The sequence below is a fragment of the Dendrobates tinctorius genome, unplaced genomic scaffold, assembly GCF_039654945.1.
Source record: "Dendrobates tinctorius isolate UK_male_01 unplaced genomic scaffold, ASM3965494v1 ptg000357l, whole genome shotgun sequence".
NCBI lineage: Eukaryota > Metazoa > Chordata > Amphibia > Anura > Dendrobatidae > Dendrobates > Dendrobates tinctorius.
The window spans coordinates 1,684,849-1,697,488 of record NW_027362023.1 but is presented as its reverse complement, the minus strand read 5'-3'; the positions used below and the strand labels follow the sequence as shown (position 1 = coordinate 1,697,488).

At 49.2% G+C, this 12,640-nt stretch overlaps 1 long non-coding RNA gene across 1 annotated transcript in view; it reads left to right on the top strand.

Annotated features, from left to right (window-relative positions):
• The window catches only part of LOC141075488 (uncharacterized), a 70,100-nt gene extending 59,462 nt beyond the window's left edge, over positions 1–10,638 (top strand). The window contains exons 2-3 of the long non-coding RNA XR_012227286.1: positions 9,850–9,985; positions 10,382–10,638. This is a non-coding gene — a long non-coding RNA (uncharacterized lncRNA). The remainder of the gene's footprint in view (positions 1–9,849; positions 9,986–10,381) is intronic.
• Positions 10,639–12,640: the final 2,002 nt, after the last annotated feature.

Genomic DNA, 12,640 nt, shown 5'->3' with positions numbered 1-12,640 from the left:
GCTATGGCCGCTCTCCTGCCTGCTCCCTCATATATAAGAGCTATGGCCACACTCCTGGCTGCTCTCTCATATATAGGAGCTATGGCCGCTCTCCCGCCTGCTCCCTCGTATATAGGAGTTATGGCCGCTCTCCTGCCTGCTCCCTTATATATAGGAGCTATGGCCGCTCTCCTGGCTGCTCCCTCGTATATAGGAGCTATGGCCGCTCTTCTACCTGCTCCCTCTTATATAGGAGCTATGGCCGCTCTCCTGCCTGCTCCCTCGTATATAGGAGTTATGGCCCCACTCCTGCCTGCTCCCTTGTATATAGGAGTTATGGCCGCACTCCTGCCTGCTCCCTTATATATAGGAGCTATGGCCGCTCTCCTGCCTGCTCCCTCGTATATAGGAGTTATGGCCGCACTCCTATCTGCTCCCTCATATATAGGAGCTACGGTCGCTCTCCTATCTGCTCCCTCATATATAGGAGCTACGGTCGCTCTCCTATCTGCTCCCTCATATATAGGAGCTATGGCCGCTCTTCTACCTGCTCCCTCTTATAAAGGAGCTATGGCCGCTCTCCTGCATGCTCCCTCGTATATAGGAGTTATGGCCGCACTCCTGCCTGCTCCCTCATATATAGTAGCTATGGCCGCTCTCCTGGCTGCTCCCTCGTATATAGGAGCTATGGCCGCTCTCCTGCCTGCTCCCTCGTATATAGGAGTTATGGCTGCTCTCCTGCCTGCTCCCTCGTATATAGGAGCTATGGCCGCTCTCCTGCCTGCTCCCTCATATATAGGAGCTATGGCCACACTCCTGGCTGCTCTCTCATATATAGGAGCTATGGCCGCTCTCCTGCCTGCTCCCTTGTATATAGGAGCTAAGGCCGCTCTCCTGCCTGCTCCCTCATATATAGGAGATATATAGGAGCTATGGCCGCTCTCCTACCTTCTCCCTCATATATAGCAGATATATAGGAGCTATGGCCGCTCTCCTGCCTGCTCCCTCATATATAGGAGATATATAGGAGCTATGGCCGCTCTCCTACCTTCTCCCTCATATATAGGAGCTATGGCCGCACTCCTGCCTGCTCCCTCATATATAGGAGATATATAGGAGCTATGGCCGCTCTCCTACCTTCTCCCTCGTATATAGGAGCAATGGCCGATCTCCTACCTGCTTCCTCATATATAGGAGCTATAGCCACTCTCCTACCTTCTCCCTCGTATATAGGAGCTATGGTCTCTCTCCTGCCTGCTCCCTCGTATATAGGAGCTATGGCCGATCTCCTACCTGCTTCCTCATATATAGGAGCTATGGCCGATCTCCTACCTTCTCCATCGTATATAGGAGCTATGGCTGTTCTCCTTCCTGCTCCCTCGTATATAGGAGCTATGGCCGCTCTCCTACCTGCTTCCTCATATATAGGAGCTATGGCCGCACTCCTACCTGCTCCCTCATATATAGGAGATATATAGGAGCTATGGCCGATCTCCTACCTTCTCCCTCGTATATAGGAGCAATGGCTGTTCTCCTTCCTGCTCCCTCGTACATAGGAGCAATGGCCGCTCTCCTGCTTGCTTCCTCATATATAGGAGCTATGGCCGCTCTCCTACCTGCTCCCTCATATATAGGAGCTATGGCTGTTCTCCTTCCTGCTCCCTCGTACATAGGAGCAATGGCCGCTCTCCTTCTTGCTTCCTCATATATAGGAGCTATGGCCGCTCTCCTGCCTGTTCCCTCATATATAGGAGATATATAGAAGCTATGGCCGCTCTCCTACCTGCTTCCTCATATATAGGAGCTATGGCCGATCTCCTACCTTCTCCCTCGTATATAGGAGCTATGGCTGTTCTCCTTCCTGCTCCCTCGTATATAGGAGCTATGGCCGCTCTCCTACCTGCTCCCTCATATATAGGAGCTATGGCCGCTCTCCTACCTTTTCCCTCGTATATAGGAGCTATGGCCGCTCTCCTGCCTGCTCCCTCATATATAGGAGCTACGGTCGCTCTCCTGCATGCTCCCTCGTATATAGGAGTTATGGCCGCTCTTCTACCTGCTCCCTCGTATATAGGAGCTATGGCCGCTCTCCTGCCTGCTCCCTTATATATAGGAGCTATGCCGCTCTCCTGCCTGCTCCCTCATATATAGTAGCTATGGCCGCTCTCCTGGCTGCTTCCTCGTATATAGGTTCTATGACCGTTCTCCTTCCTGCTCCCTCGTATATAGGAGCTATGGCCGCTCTCCTGCCTGCTCCCTCGTATATAGGAGCTATGGCCGCTCTCCTGCCTGCTCCCTTGTATATAGGAGTTATGGCCGCACTCCTGCCTGCTCCCTCATATATAGGAGTTATGGCCGCTCTCCTGCCTGCTCCCTCATATATAGGAGCTATGGCCGCTCTCCTGCCTGCTCCCTCGTATGAGTTATGGCCGCTCTCCTGGCTGCTCCCTCGTATGTAGGAGCTACGGTCGCTCTCCTATCTGCTCCCTCATATATAGGAGCTATGGTCGCTCTCCTATCTGCTCCCTCATATATAGGAGCTATGGTCGCTCTCCTATCTGCTCCCTCATATATAGGAGCTATGGTCGCTCTCCTGCCTGCTCCCTCATATATAGGAGCTACGGTCGCTCTTCTACCTGCTCCCTCTTATATAGGAGCTATGGCCGCTCTCCTGCCTGCTCCCTCTTATATAGGAGCTATGGCCGCTCTCCTGCCTGCTCCCTCGTATATAGGAGTTATGGCCGCTCTCCTGCCTGCTCCCTCGTATATAGGAGCTATGGCCGCTCTCCCGCCTGCTCCCTCGTATATAGGAGTTATGGCCGCTCTCCCGCCTGCTCCCTCGTATATAGGAGTTATGGCCGCTCTCCTGCCTGCTCCCTCATATATAGTAGCTATGGCCGCTCTCCTGGCTGCTTCCTCGTATATAGGATCTATGACCGTTCTCCTTCCTGCTTCCTCGTATATAGGATCTATGACCGTTCTCCTTCCTACTCCCTCGTATATAGGAGCTATGGCCGCTCTCCTGCCTGCTCCCTTGTATATAGGAGTTATGGCCGCACTCCTGCCTGCTCCCTCATATATAGGAGTTATGGCCCCTCTCCTGTCTGCAACCTCATATATAGGAGCTATGGCCGCTCTTCTACCTGCTCCCTCTTATATAGGAGCTATGGCCGCTCTCCTGCCTGCTCCCTTGTATATAGGAGTTATGGCCGCTCTCCTGCCTGCTCCCTTGTATATAGGAGTTATGGCCGTTCTCCTGCCTGCTCCCTCGTATATAGGAGCTATGGCCGCTCTCCTGGCTGCTCCCTCGTATATAGGAGTTATGGCCGCTCTCCTGCCTGCTCCCTCATATATAGTAGCTATGGCCGCTCTCCTGGCTGCTTCCTCGTATATAGGATCTATGACCGTTCTCCTTCCTGCTCCCTCGTATATAGGAGCTATGGCCGCTCTCCTGCCTGCTCCTTTGTATATAGGAGTTATGGCCACACTCCTGCCTGCTCCCTCATATATAGGAGTTATGGCCGCTCTCCTGCCTGCTCCCTTGTATATAGGAGTTATGGCCGCTCTCCTGCCTGCTCCCTCGTATATAGGAGTTATGGCCGCTCTCCTGGCTGCTCCCTCGTATATAGGAGCTATGGCCACACTCCTGCCTGCTCCCTCATATATAGAAGTTATGGCCGCTCTCCTGCCTGCTCCCTTGTATATAGGAGTTATGGCCGCTCTCCTGCCTGCTCCCTCGTATATAGGAGTTATGGCCGCTCTCCTGCCTGCTCCCTCGTATATAGGAGCTATGGCCGCACTCCTGCCTGCTCCCTCATATATAGGAGCTACGGTCGCTCTCCTATCTGCCTCCTCATATATAGGAGCTATGGCCGCTCTTCTACCTGCTCCCTCTTATATAGGAGCTATGGCCGCTCTCCTGCCTCCTCCCTTGTATATAGGAGTTATGGCCGTTCTCCTATCTGCTCCCTCATATATAGGAGCTATGGCCGCTCTCCTGCCTGCTCCCTTATATAGGAGCTATGGCCGCTCTCCTGCCTCCTCCCTTGTATATAGGAGCTATGGCCTCTCTCCTGCCTCCTCCCTTGTATATAGGAGCTATGGCCGCTCTCCTATCTGCTCCCTCATATATAGGAGCTATGGCCGCTCTCCTGGCTGCTTCCTCGGATATAGGAGCTATGGCCGCTCTCCTGCCTGCTCACTCATATATAGGAGATATGGCCGCTCTCCTGCCTGCTCCCTCATATATAGGAGCTATGGCCGCTCTTCTACCTGCTCCCTCTTATATAGGAGCTATGGCCGCTCTCCTGCCTGCTTCCTCGGATATAGGAGCTATGGCCGCTCTCCTGCCTGCTCCCTTGTATATAGGAGTTATGGCCGCTCTCCTGCCTGCTCCCTTGTATATAGGAGCTATGGCCGCTCTTCTACCTGCTCCCTCTTATATAGGAGCTATGGCCGCTCTCCTGCCTGCTTCCTCGGATATAGGAGCTATGGCCGCTCTCCTGCCTGCTCACTCATATATAGGAGATATGGCCGCTCTCCTGCCTGCTCCCTCTTATATAGGAGCTATGGCCGCTCTTCTACCTGCTCCCTCTTATATAGGAGCTATGGCCGTTCTCCTGCCTGCTCCCTCATATATAGGAGCTATGGCCGCTCTCCTGGCTGCTTCCTCGGATATAGGAGTTATGGCCGCACTCCTGCCTGCTCACTCATATATGGGAGCTATGGCCGCTCTCCTACCTGCTCCCTCATATATTGGAGCTATGGCCGCTCTCCTACCTGCTCCCTCATATATTGGAGTTATGGCCGCTCTCCTACCTGCTCTCTCATATATAGGAGCTTTGGCTATCCTACTTGTGTCTTATCCTCCAGTCACCTCCAGACATGCCTTCACTATTCTGCTGTTACATCATGTCTTATCCTCCAGCAGTCACCTCCAGAGCTGCAGTCACTATTCTGTTTTTACATTGTGTCTTATCATCCAGATTTAAGGGCCTTTTACACATAGCGATATCGCTAAAGCGTCGCCGATTGTGTGACGCAACAGCGACATCTCGCTACATGTGACACTTACCTCCAACCGCCCCCCCCCCGGATATCGCTGAGTGCGCGAGAACGTCCTGGGCCATTTTCTTCTCGCTGGAATCCCGCTGGCGCCGACGAGCGACTCATGGATGCAGGCGGAAGACGTCATCCTTGCTGCCGTCTGACAGGTAACGACAGCCGAGCATCGCTGGTGAGATCTGCCTGTTTGGCAGCTCACTAGTGACCATTTAGCGATGCACCAGCGATCCTGACCGAGTCGTATCATTGTCGGGATCGCTGGTGCATCGCTAAATGTAACGGGACCTTTACAGTCAATATTCTATCACATCATCTTTCCTTCCAGTCACTTCCAGAGCTGCAGTCACTATTCTGCTGTTACATTGGTGTCTTATCCTCCAGAGCTGCAGTCACTATTCTGCTGTTACATTGGTGTCTTATCCTCCAGAGCGGCAGTCACTATTCTGCTGTTACATTGGTGTCTTATCCTCCAGAGCTGCAGTAACTATTCTGTTGTTACATTGGTGTCTTATCCTGCAGAGCTGCAGTCACTATTCTGCTGATACATTGGTGTCTTATCCTCCAGAGCTGCAGTAACTATTCTGTTGTTACATTGGTGTCTTATCCTCCAGAGCGGCAGTCACTATTCTGCTGTTACATTGGTGTCTTATCCTCCAGAGCTGCAGTAACTATTCTGTTGTTACATTGGTGTCTTATCCTCCAGAGCGGCAGTCACTATTCTGCTGATACATTGGTGTCTTATCCTGCAGAGCTGCAGTCACTATTCTGCTGTTACTTTGGTGTCTTATCCTCCAGAGCTGCAGTCTCTATTCTACTGTTACGTTGGTGTCTTATCCACCAGAGCTGCAGTCACTATTCTGCTGTTACATTGGTGTCTTATTCTCCAGAGCTGCAGTCACTATTCTGCTGTTACGTTGGTGTCTTATCCTCCAGAGCTGCAGTCACTATTCTGCTGTTACGTTGGTGTCTTATCCTCCAGAGCTGCAGTCTCTATTCTACTGTTACGTTGGTGTCTTATCCTCCAGAGCTGCAGTCACTATTCTGCTGTTACGTTGGTGTCTTATCCTCCAGAGCTGCAGTCACTATTCTGCTGTTACGTTGGTGTCTTATCCTCCAGAGCTGCAGTCTCTATTCTACTGTTACGTTGGTGTCTTAGCCTCCAGAGCTGCAGCCACTATTCTGTTTTTACATTGTGTCTTATCATCCAGACTTAAGGGCCTTTTACACATAGCGATATCGCTAAAGCGGCACCGATTGTGTGACGCAACAGCGACATCTCGCTACATGTGACACTTGCCTCCAACCACCCACCCCCGGATATCGCTGAGTGCGTGAGAACGTCCTGGGCCATTTTCTTCTCGCTGGAATCCCGCTGGCGCCGACGAGCGACGCATGGACGCAGGCGGAAGACGTCATCCTTGCTGCCGTCTGACAGGTAACGACAGCCGAGCATCGCTGGTGAGATCTGCCTGTTTGGCAGCTCACTAGCGACCATTTAGCGATGCACCAGCGATCCTGACCGAGTCGTATCATTGTCGGGATCGCTGGTGCATCGCTAAATGTAACGGGACCTTTACAGTCAATATTCTATCACATCATCTTTCCTTCCAGTCACTTCCAGAGCTGCAGTCACTATTCTGCTGTTACATTGGTGTCTTATCCTCCAGAGCTGCAGTCACTATTCTGCTGTTACATTGGTGTCTTATCCTGCAGAACTGCAGTCACTATTCTGCTGATACATTGGTGTCTTATCCTCCAGAGCTGCAGTCACTATTCTGCTGTTACATTGGTGTCTTATCCTCCAGGGCTGCAATCACTATTCTGCTGATACATTGGTGTCTTATCCTCCAGAGCTGCAGTCACTATTCTGCTGTTACATTGGTGTCTTATCCTCCAGAGCTGCAGTCACTATTCTGCTGTTACATTGGTGTCTTATCCTGCAGAACTGCAGTCACTATTCTGCTGATACATTGGTGTCTTATCCTCCAGAGCTGCAGTCACTATTCTGCTGTTACATTGGTGTCTTATCCTCCAGGGCTGCAATCACTATTCTGCTGATACATTGGTGTCTTATCCTCCAGAGCTGCAGTCACTATTCTGCTGTTACATTGGTGTCTTATCCTCCAGAGCTGCAGTCTCCATTCTGCTGTTACATTGGTGTCTTATCCTCCAGAGCTGCAGTAACTATTCTGTTGTTACATTGGTGTCTTATCCTCCAGAGCTGCAGTAACTATTCTGTTGTTACAGTTGTTACATTGGTGTCTTATCCTGCAGAGCTGCAGTCTCCATTCTGCTGTTACATTGGTGTCTTATCCTCCAGAGCTGCAGTAACTATTCTGTTGTTACATTGGTGTCTTATCCTCCAGAGCTGCAGTAACTATTCTGTTGTTACAGTTGTTACATTGGTGTCTTATCCTGCAGAGCTGCAGTCTCCATTCTGCTGTTACATTGGTGTCTTATCCTCCAGAGCTGCAGTAACTATTCTGTTGTTACAGTTGTTACATTGGTGTCTTATCCTGCAGAGCTGCAGTCTCCATTCTGCTGTTACATTGGTGTCTTATCCTCCAGAGCTGCAGTAACTATTCTGTTGTTACATTGGTATCTTATCCTGCAGAGCTGCAGTCACTATTCTGCTGTTATGTTGGTGTCTTATCCTCCAGAGCTGCAGTCTCTATTCTACTGTTACGTTGGTGTCTTATCCTCCAGAGCTGCAGTCTCTATTCTGCTGTTACATTGGTGTCTTATCCACCAGAGCTGCAGTCACTATTCTGCTGTTACGTTGGTGTCTTATCCTCCAGAGCTGCAGTCTCTATTCTACTGTTACGTTGGTGTCTTATCCTCCAGAGCTGCAGTCACTATTCTGCTGTTACGTTGGTGTCTTATCCTCCAGAGCTGCAGTCACTATTCTGCTGTTACATTGGTGTCTTATCCTCCAGAGCTGCAGTCACTATTCTGCTGTTACATTGGTGTCTTATCCTCCAGAGCTGCAGTCACTATTCTGCTGTTACATCTTGTCTTACCCTTCTAACAGTGCAGATACAGCCCTGTATGTTGACCTGGTTCCTGTAGGTAGAGGGTCTGTAATCAGGTGCTGGGGTCTTTTATTCACCTCTCATTCCTCTGCCTCTTACAGTGAAGGGTTAAGTCTTGGGCAGTCCTGGTGAAGCAGCAGGTTGTACCCTGGCAGGAGTGCCAGGTGTCTGCTCTCTGCAGATGATTGTGGAGGATTAGACAGATCATATTCATGTAAAGCAAGAAGCAACATGCCCTCCTGACACAGCAGTAACATGGTGAGCTCGAGCCCGAGGGCACAGGGAGGGCAGAGCCCCAACGGGCAGTGCCAGCCTCACCACACCCTGCTGCCGGCACAGGAGACACTGCCTCACCTACAGATTAGTGTGGACATAGTCGGGGGACACTACGTATTAGACATCACCACTACTGGTGATCTGAGACCAGTGACCAAAAACTGAGGACCACATTGACCAGACTTGGGGGTAGAGACCATGGTGATGACCACTGTCATCAGAAACCAGGGATCACAGTGGCCAGAGATAACTGTGACAAAGGCAACCAGGGACTGGTGACCAGAAACTGGAGACCACAGTGACCGCTGACCAGAAACCGGGAACTACAGTGACCAGAGACCACTGTGACCAGAGACCACTGTGACCAGAGACCACTGTGACCAGAGACCGATGACCAGAGACCGATGACCACTGTGACCAGGGAGACTAATGATGAGTGTGACCAGTGACAACAGTCCTGTAGAAATTCAGTTATATAGTATAAACACAGTTCCATGTAAATACACAGTCCTATGTAAACTAATTCTGAACATTACGCACCGTTCTAGTAGACATTGTATTCTTATTCGGCACCATTTTCAGCACTTCTGTTTCCTGTTAGAAAATGAAAATGTAATTGGTTATATATTATTATTAATTATTATAGCATCCTTTATTCCATGTCGCGTGACATGTGAGGGGTGTACATAATAAAAATCTGTGCAATAATCATGAACAGTCACCGCCCGGTCCAGGAGGAGAGAGGACCCTGCCTGCGAGAGCTCACAATCTACAAGGGGTGGGTGAGGATACAGTAGGTGAGGGCAGAGCTGGTAGTGCAGCGGTTTGGTGGATCGGTGGTCACTGCAGGCTTGTCGGAAGAGGTCGGTCTTCAGGTTTCTTTTGAAGGTTTCCACGGAAGGCGAGAGTCTGATACGTTGGGGTACACAGTTCCAGAGTAGGGGTGATGCGCGGGAGAAATCTTGTATGCGATTGTGGGAAGAGGAGATAAGAGGGGAGCAGAGAAGGAGATCTGGTGAGGATCGGAGGTTTCGTGCAGGTAAGTACCAGATGAGGTCACAGATGTGTGGAGGACACAGGTTGTGGATTGTGTTGTATGTCATGGTTAGAGTTTTAGAGTCTCTGGGTAATGGAGAGCCAGTGCAGGGATTGGCAGAGGGGAGAGGCCGGGGAATAGTGGGGGGACAGGTGGATTAGTCATACAGCAGAGTTTAGGATTGGAGAGGCTTAAATCCCCTCATCGCTCAATATGTCTGACAGCTGAGGATTTGCTGCAATGTTCCCAGTGTAAGCATTGGTCTGTTCGTCAGGGGAGATGATGATGATGTCAGATTGTGGACTGCCAGTCACTTCCTCAGAGACACCCAAGTTCTCAGTTGAGTGAGGCTCCTGTGTGTGAGAGAGACGGCACAGACGAAGCCATCTGAGGAGCCTGGTCGCTTTCCAGTCGCCGGTGGTTGATTTTTGCTGCCTTGTTTTCTCCTTCGTTTTCTCTCAGTTCTGACTGGTGTCCCCCGAGGTTCGGAGCTGGGTTTGAAGAGTGAGGCTGGAGACACACTAGTGATTTAAAAATCGGTCCGATTTTGATGTAGGCGAGTCGGACGAGTGAATGCAAGTGCCATGCAGTTTTTTATGTGAGTACATTCCGATTTTTTACACCTAGTATCAGATTTACATCACAATGCAATGCGATTTTAACATGAGCTTTTACACACAGCAACTCTCTGTCATTAACACATCGTTTTCAAACAAAACACACACATATAAATATATATATTATATAGATATATAGATTAAAAGCCGGCAAATGATCTGCTGCATACAGTATAATCACAGAGTGACACGTTAGAATAGATAAATATACTGTGTATACAGCTCTGGCAAAACTTAAGAGACCGCTGCATAATGTTCAGTTTCTCTGATTTTTCTCTTTATATTTCTGAGTAAAATGTAAATTGCTCTTTTATTCTATAAACTTCTGACGACATGTCTCCGAATTTCCAAGCACTAAATTTTGTATTTATTTTCAGAGAATGAGAAATGGTCAAAAGAACAAAAAATGCAGAAAACAAGGTCCTAATCATTTAGAAACAACAATACTAATGTTTTACCTCAGGAAGAGTTCAGAGATCAATATTCTGTGGAATCCCCATGATTGTTAACCCCAGCTTTCCTGCGTCTTGGCTGCTTTCCACCAGTCTCTCACACGGCTTTTGGGTGACCTTATGCCACTCCTGGTACACACATGTCAGCAGTTCTTCTTTGTCTGATGGCTTGTGACTATCCATCTTCCTCTTGATTACATTCCAGAGGTTTTCAGTGGGGTTCAGATCTGGAGATTGGGCGGCCATGACAGGGGTTGGATGTGGTGGTCCTTCATCCACACATTGATGGACCTAGCTGTGTGGCATGGCGCATTGTCCTCAGAGTTGGGGAACATTGCCGGAGCAGAAGGAATCCGCTGTTTTTCCAGGATTACCTTGTATGCGGCTTGATTCATAGGTCCTTCACAAAGATTAACGTGCCCAATTCCAGCCTTGCTGAAGCCTCCCCAGATCATCACCGATCCTCCACCAAATTTCACAGTGGGTGCCAGACACTGTGGCTTGTGCGCCTCTCCAGGTCTCCGTCTAACCATTAGACGACCAGGTGTTGGGCAAAGCTGAAAATCAGACTCCTCAGAGAAGGATACCTTACTCCAGTCCTCTATGGTCCAATCCTTATTGTCTCTGGCAAACTTCAGCCTGGCTCTCCTTTGCTTCTCATTGATGAAAGGTTTTTTCCAGCTTTACATGACTTGAGCCCTGCCTCTAGGAGCCGGTTACAAATTGTTCTTGCTGTGCACTTCACCCCAGCTGCCATTTGCCATCACTTTTATAGGTCAATTGATGTCATCCTGCGGTTGCTGAGTAACATTCAAATAAGATGAAGGCCATCCCGGTCAGTGCAGTGTCGTTTTCACCTTCTGCCGGTATGTAGCTTTGTTGTCCCCAATGTCTGCTGCTTGACCTTGTTGTAGTGGACTGCCGTCTTAGAAATTGTAAGGATGGAGGCAACATGACGCTCACTGTATCCCTCTGCTAGTAAAGCCAGAATTGAGCCCTTCTTTTTCTCACTCAAGACTTTTCAACTCCTTTGACATGGTTAAATGTTATTTTTTCATTCCTATTACTTTTGGGATATTACTAGCACTTGTTTTGCCGTCCAGCTTGTCCTATTGCAGGATTGTGAACACCACAGCAGGGTTTTTATAATTTCCTTCGTTAAATAAGATTTAGGTTCAGGTGATCACTAATCAGAAGCACATGAAGTAGAATGAGGTGGACGCTGGTTAGAAATATAAATATATATACATATAATTATATAAAGCTCAATGTGTGTATGTCCGGTGTGTATGTGTGTATGTCCGGGATTGGCATCCGCACCGTCGCAGCTACTGCCACAAAATTTTGCACAGTCACACATCTGGACCCTGAGAGCGTCATAGGTTATGTTGTGAGGTGATATTTTAACCCCGTGCGTTCCAAGTCACCAAACAATTTTGCCCCTATCTACATAATGTGGAAAAAGTGAAAGGAAAAGTGTTGGAGGCAAATTGACAGCTGCCAGATGTGAACAAGGGGCACTTAAAGAATGAGAGCGATGGCGCCAAAGAGTATTTACCGTACAGTTGGTAAGGTGGGGCCCTGACATGGGATACTCATCACACACGGGGATATCAACACACACACAAGATGAGCCACACCACGTGCTTCAACACATATACCACCCTCAGCACACATTTCACCACACATACACCAACCTCGCCAAATAAAAGTCGAAACACAAAAGTCGCCACTCAAAACTCGCCATGCTGTCCCAGAGCTGTTTACAAGATGAAAGCTGAGCTGTGATTGGTCGCTATCAGCAACAGTTTTCTTTGTAGACAGTTGTGGTAACTGAGGCCGATTATTCTTATCATTTCTATGGTGTTATCGTCCATCTGTAAAGCTGGAAATAACACAATTTATTACCGTGCCAACACAGACCACCCTCTGACACAGACTGCAGTGGGAGCCCAGGACAGGATTAGATACACGGCTCAGCAGTCAGTATCACACATAATAGGATTAGATACACAGCTCAGCAGTCAGTATCACACAGGAGAGGATTAGATACACAGCTCAGCAGTCAGTATCACACAGAGGATTAGATACACGGCTCAGCAGTCAGTATCACACAGGATAGGATTAGACGTACGGCTCAGCAGTCAGTATCACACAGGAGAGGATTAGATACACAGCTCAGCA